We start from the raw sequence: 7,664 nt of genomic DNA, 5'->3' as shown, positions 1-7,664 counted from the left end.
TTATTTCAGAGTATTTAACATAAACATTTATTGATTTTATCTGATTTACATATTATATTATACCTTAATGTTTAGTTATTATAAAACTGAATACATCAACAATATTTTTAAGATTGATGTTTCTATATTTACTTATATAAATCATACATTGTTTAAACATATTTATAATATACCTACATGACTTAAACTTTATAACAATTACCTACCTAAATAGATATTTGTTTAAATTGCTAACAATAGTTATGTTTAAAAAAAAAAAAAAGATTGCAATTGCAAAAAATGTACGATGATAAAGTAATACTCCTTTGTTTCTACACTGTCTAATATTGGACATTCAAGCTTTTATAGAAATTTAGAGAAAACGGTAAACGGTACTAATCTCGACTACTTATCTTGGCACAAAATTGCGGTGTATTGTTATATCAAATTCATAAGCAACGATTGAGTAAAAAAAATGGGACTGAGCGAGGCATGGTTAAAACTATGCTTGTTAATATTTTTAAATTTGATTTAGTGTCGGTAGTTTATAGAATTTTATGCTTGGTGTATGAATGGGGAAACTCTAAAATGTATTTATATTAAATGCTTAAATAGGCACGATTTTGAATCTATATAAAGGGAATATAATATACTTGAACATTTTTTAAAACTATTACTCAAAAGTATTTTTTGTAAAAATAAATACTAATAGACATTGAAAAACCAGAAAATATATTCCCCGGCTTAGTATACTTATGTCCTATTTGTCCTGTTTTTATATTTGCTCAGAATCTAGAATATGATTATTGATCATAAAGTAAGTAGGTATAAACTACAAAAACATTAAACAAACATTTTTTTTAAATATTTAATCTATAGAAATGTTAAAAAAGCTTTGTTTGCTATGATATCACATATCAACATGAGTAAATAAATATACAAATTAATTGCTAATAAGACAATACAATTATTATTCTTATTGACCTTATATATTTGGCCAGGCACAGTAGAATATGGCAACACACATTATAAAGGTTGATAATATAAACCAAAGTTCTTGTCTAGTAGCTTATCGTTATACCTAATACGTATACCTACCTAACAATATTATATAGTGGCACATAACATAGATTATTGAAAACTCTTTCTACACGAAAATATTTTTACAAAAACACCATCAGCGAACCTAGTACATTTTTCACTTTACTCAAACCTGAAAATTGGGGTTTTCGATAGAATTTTAAAGTTAATTTAGTTTTATTATGTACTAGTATGTACCTATTCAAAGAAAAACCAAAACGAATTATGTCATAATAATAAAAAAGTTTTAGTAGGTATTCAAATGGAATAAAATAATGCAAAATGATAAAGTCATTGGTACGTAATATTGTAGAGATGATAGAGTAGAAAAGGCGTTATGTAGGTAGTAGTAGTAGGCCAGTATAATATCCATCATAGATTCTATATATTATAGGTACCTACGTCATTGTCGTACATATATATATTAATATAATAGATAGGTGTTTATTACGATTATTTGAGTCTATAAAATGTAACTACTTTTTCGCATTATCATAGAAATATAATTATTGTAAAAACTTTTACAGGTTGTACCTATATATTTTAATAGATAGTAAAAAAAAAAAAAAATAATTATATATAATATACCGTGTGTCCGGGAAAACAGGGTAATCTGTATAATTAAATTACCCATATTACTTACAGTATCCTATATATTATATTTTTGAATTTATTCTTTTAACGGAACATGCAACATATTGTTGGATCATCAATCTCCCGCAGACAGAAATCTAATATATGTATAGGGAACTAAGTAATGTAGGTAACAGAGTTAAAGAGTATACCCAATTTTAGCGGACACACGGTATATATGAATCGATCATAGGGGAATAACTAAAATTAGTAAGGCATATTTAAACTATTGTTACAATTAATACACATGAAATAAAATGTATTAATTTAGTTAAACTTTAGTCTTTACAGTTCACGCATATTACGTAATTTAAAAGGTCGATTATGATTTAATTAGATATTGTTATAATTATATTTATAATGTAGCATTTAGGAATTGATATAATATATTATTATTAGGTAAGTAGTAAATGATAATTATTTGATAATTAGTATTAATAAATTCTATCTTATTATTAAATTTAAACAAATGCATCAAAATATGATAATAATGATAACCATGTACATACCTACTTACTACAGCTAAAATGTTAACACAAATTATACTAGTCAAATCAAATAGTAGGTAATTTACCACTATTAAGTCTAAATATTTCATTGCCTAAGTGTATTTTATATTGTAAAATTTTTTTTTCTTATATAAGTATATGCAATATTATAATACACTAGGTACTGAATAATAATATACTATGTACCTACCAATTTACATTTGGAAAGTTACAATTTCTGTAATATATAGGTGTTATTAGTATTATAAGAAGGTATAAGTTTATTAGTTATGTTTGTATGATAAGACATATTTTTAACCACTCATAAACAGTTTTTTCAGATAATTAAAATATAATAAATTCAAACAGCAATTGATGAGTTATTTCTTTTTAAAAAAATCTTAGTTTATATTGATTTACCTATTGTATAATGGCATTACTGCCTATACTGGTATAACCATCAAATTTAAGACTAAATAGAAAAACCATAATTAAAATTCTTTCTAAAAAAAATCATATAAAATACATTATCTTCTTTAGGATACTTCATACTTCCCTATACATAATACCTATTTCATTAGCTTACCAAATGAAATATCGCATAGGTTACGACTTATTAATTGTATTTTGACGGTGAGACATATTTTTAAAACTCACATGAATAGTTTTTTTCTGATAACTAGAATTTAATGAATTGAATGAATTAAAAATCAATTTATGAGGACATGAAGTAGGTATTTCTTTTTTAAGTGGATCTTAGTTTATATTGATTTTAGATATACCTATTATAATTACATTACTGGTACAGTCGTAAAATTCCAGACTAATATGATAATACATGATTAAAATTCTTTCTAATAAAATTCATATAAAATACATTATCCTATTTAGGATACTAACCTATAATACCTATTTCAATTGTTCACCGGATGAAATATCGTATAAGTTACGATTTATTAATATAGTAAAAATATTTTCAAAACGCACAAGAATTATTTTTTCCTGATAATTAGAATTTAGTGAATTCAAACAGCAATGTACGAGGTATTTAATTTTTAAGTGAATCTTCAGCTTATGTTGACTTAGGTACTATTATATAATTAAATTACTGGTTCTACCGTCAAGTTCAAAACTAAATTGCAAATACCATTTGTTGTAAATTATTTCTAATAAAATTCATAAAAAATGCACTATTCTAAATAGGTAGGTTAGGTACCTATCATGTGAGTTTTACCGGATGAAATATTGTATAGGTAACGTGGTTATTCTATTATTCTATCTGATTAGTATTTATCCCAACCGATGATTAAAAATGATTCAGCAGGCAACGTGGGGAGAACATTGTTTTATTTTTTAGAAAAACATTATTACTATTTAAACACCACGACACTACAGGATACATGTCATTTACAAATGACAAACAAATTTATTGTAACGTTAACTCGCAAATATTTTCTCCATGTAATTACATTCATTCATATATCGTTATATTATAGTGTTGTAATCGATACTACGGTGAAAAATAACCGGTCAAAAATCAGTGGTCTTAACCGTATTCCTATCAGGAAATTTCACATGCTGTTTTGTATTTCTTTTTCCTTTCTAATAAGGCGGTGTGTATATAGATTTATAACGCACGCACATTATTGAGGAACGCGAATGATTTGATTAAATTTGGAATAAATGACCCAAGTATTAAAAATGTGGCATGCATAATAGTTATAAAGGTATAGAACAAGTGAATAAGTTAAATCAAGTAAAAAACACATTATTTCATAGTTCTGTATTTGAATATACAGCTCATGATAATATAATTATTGTATTTCAAATACTACAGTGTTTTCTATAGTTATATATACTAGTATAGTTATATGTATAATATTTTAAATAATTGTAATATGTATATAATTGATTTTATAATACAAGCGTGTGTGGTGTGTCCACAGTTGTCCACAGTTATCTGACAATATCCACACATTATATTGTCATATTATTATAGGTCTATCGGTACAATAACATTTTGAATCAATGTATTCAAGAGATACATTAACACAACATAAATTATCGTCTCCAGTTTGGGAAACAGTTCAGTATATGTTAAAAATAATGTACCTATTTATTATTGTTACTAATTGTATCGTTTTCGAAATCCTTTGGTTTTCGAACGGTTACGCGCGCCAGCATTTTACCATTTACGAAATCCTTTGGTTTTCGGATGATTAGGTACGCGTACTGTTATATGTAGGACTTATAGATAGGACTTACCTAGTATATTATATTAACATCAAACGTATTGTTTTTTCGTAAAAAAATAAAAACTGTCACAAAGAAAACGATACCATTATAGGTACCTACATAAACTTAACATACATATATATGGGGTACATAATATAGATAGAATGCGTATACCTAAACATATTTAAATATCATATTATATGTAATTATATTATTGTGTGCGTTCTGCAGTGGCATTATCGCGATATGGAACGTGTCGCGGATGAAAATTGTAGTTGATAAGTCGAATAGGCGTAAGACAAAATATTATAATCTATACGCAGAAGATAATATGTATCTCCCGCAGTAGTACGTATGTGTGCAATGCCTAACATAATATCGAATTCATATTAAATTCGCGACGTTAAAATATCATTATAATATTATGAATTATACTCACTATAACTGGACACGCATAAACGCGGATACGGCGGGGACGAGCGGGGACGGCTGCTGCAAGTGCGGCGGCGTGTCCGTGTGACGAAGAGTGTCGGTGGTCGTGCAGACAATATTATGATTTCAATGTGTGTGTACCGCAACGTTTGAGCAATAAATGCGAATCGTTATAAAATGCGACGGCGATACGAGTCTCGAATCAGACGCGGACGGGTGAGTTGGGCACCTGTGATGTGGTCGATGCTTTATACAACGATATTATTATCGTTTCGAGCCGATGTCGAATGTTATTGCCGTCGGTAGACGCGAAAACGATCAAACGTGGAAGAGCTATTCGCCCGCTCGCGAGTGGATACAATTCATACAATCTATAGGTACCTAGATCGTGATCGATAGGCGCGAACCTGTGAGGCAGAGCAGTGTCCACACGACGACGACCGCGACCACGTACGTACCCGAACTGTCCGGTATGCGTTACTAAACACCGGCGCTCAGAGCGTGTGTGTCCGTCGTCCGGCTTGAGTATCGCATCGGCTCGTCTCGGCCCCCCGGTCGCCGGTAACAGGTTGTTTTGGCGCGGCCGTGGACCGCGGTGGAGGGAGATCGTGTCGGCGGCAGCGCGCGCGGCATGGCGCGACGAACCACTGCATGACCGGTAGGGGAAAGTGCGGTTTCGGATGCGTTTTTTGGAACGGTTGCATAGGCGTGCATGCCGTGTATTATTGTTGTACCATATTTTCGTGCGCGACATTCTTTCGGTTTCCAAGTAAATCGAGAAAAACAAACTGTCGTCGACACAATTAATAATCGTCCAATACGTTATAAGTGGTTGGGTGTTAGTATTATTACTATTTTAGTGTTCACGCCGGGAAACTCGATCAATCCGTTTATATAATACATTATGAACTCGACGGTTTCATTGGTTTTTATATTTTTTTCCCACAGTATTATTATTTAGGTATTGTCAGTACTGAATTTATTCATGAGCCTAAGACCATAGCTTATATAGGTATACATATAAAATCAAAACTGGTTTCTGTTAGGATTTGACCCAAAGTATCGTTTCAGGCCTGATTCTAGTTTTCGTTCTAAACATGCTGCAGCCATACTTATTTCTTTATTTTTCACGTAGAAGTAAAAATATTTTTTTCAGTAACCACATTTATTTACTCTATAAGTACCGACATTATAGCTAAATAATGTTCAAAAATAATATAATGTCACGATTAGTAATCGTAGTAATACTAGCAATAATCAAAGAACACTATCCAAACATTGAAAATACAATAGACTCGAGATAACTCAAACCTCAAAAACATTAATAATTCGAAATTTTTCCTTGCCCTTCGAAATGTTTATAATAGTTATATTTGAGGTACCTATTAAGAAGTCGAAAAACGCATCAGTTAAACTATGTATTTATTTTTTATGCCCCTTGAGATTCATCCATCCATACTCGACGATAATTGCTATGTTTAACATAATATATGATTATCTGATTATATATAGGTACAAATACCTCAAGCGCCCTGCTTTTAAGTCTACTTCCCCCTGAACTTAAGTAGGTACTTACCTATACTGTTATTAATTTAGTATATTATTAAATTTATTTTAAATGCTGGACAAATCGAGGAATGAATAGAATTTACAAAAAAACAAATATTTACAAGCGAATCATAGACTTATTTTCCTCTACAAAACTTTCCTTATCATTTCAATTTGACCTAATTTCATATTATAGTGATCATGTTGTTACTCATTTAATATTCATGTTTAGGCATAATATGTAGTACATTTATAATTATCAAACGTAGGCTGATATTTTTTTTTTATAAGACTATTAAAGACAAATGAAAAAATAATGTAGGTATATACCTACCTATGTCATTATTATAAATACAAGTATTAAATAATTCTTCATGTCAAAATAGAATCAAGTAAGTAAAACGTATAACACAGTCAAATAAATTATATACGTTAAAAGATTTAATGTTGGATGCCCTGAAATATCTTGGGCACACGTGTAGGTTGTTTGTTTGTAAACCTGACCCTGTCACAATGGCGCCGGCACCCGTAGCGATTAAAATCCACTTTTATTGTGACCTGAGAGGAAACATACAATGCACCTACAAAATATTTGCTGAAGTATAGTATATATACAGTAAATATAATATACTGTCCGCCATTCGGATTATGTGTGCGATCGTGTGATTTCACTAAATAGTCACGGTGAATATTTTATTGAATAAAACAGTTTATAAAATAAATTTAAGTTATATAAATGGCATACACAGACTACTAACATATAAACTATTTAAAAAATATTATTAAAACCAACGAAAATAACTATATTATTATAATACTGCAATTTTTGGACGTAATTGTGGTTTGAACAAGGCGCAAGGGGGGGGGGGGGTGTCATCTGTAGATGTAGAAAGAAGTTTTCTGTGTATAAAAATTTACTGTCAAGTAATCGTCGAAGATTCACGTTTGAAAACATCAGAAAATATCTAATTGTGCAGTGTAATTTTAAAGGTAAAGATATTAATAAAATAATAAGAATTAAATCATTTAAATATTTAAACATTATTTTATTTTTATTTTAGGATCAGAAGACACGGAAGACACGGACAATTTATAATACAATTATAAAATAATAATAAATAATTAATAATACAATTATATAATTTTAAATTCAAATTATAACATTCTGATACATAATAAAAATTCTAATAAAATAAATATTTAATTTTACCATATATTTGTTATACCTAATTTTTGGGGGCCATATCTTAGTACATATACGGTTATTTT

The 7,664-nt window shown here is 29.3% G+C and overlaps 1 protein-coding gene across 3 annotated transcripts in view; it reads right to left on the bottom strand.

Moving 5' to 3' along the window:
* The window catches only part of LOC100159935 (excitatory amino acid transporter 1), a 28,926-nt gene that overhangs the window by 12,712 nt on the left and 8,550 nt on the right, over positions 1 to 7,664 (bottom strand). Inside the window, exon 1 of one of the 3 annotated variants that reach the window (XM_008186700.2) lies at positions 4,855 to 5,387. The exons of the other annotated variants lie outside the window; for them this stretch is intronic. The gene's annotated coding sequence lies outside the window, so the exon portion shown is untranslated. Of the gene's footprint in view, positions 1 to 4,854; positions 5,388 to 7,664 lie in introns of those variants that run through there. 3 annotated transcript variants of the gene reach the window in all.

This window comes from Acyrthosiphon pisum, chromosome X, assembly GCF_005508785.2.
Source record: "Acyrthosiphon pisum isolate AL4f chromosome X, pea_aphid_22Mar2018_4r6ur, whole genome shotgun sequence".
In the NCBI taxonomy this organism is placed as follows: Eukaryota; Metazoa; Arthropoda; class Insecta; order Hemiptera; family Aphididae; genus Acyrthosiphon; species Acyrthosiphon pisum.
This window is presented reverse-complemented; position numbering and strand designations above follow the sequence as displayed.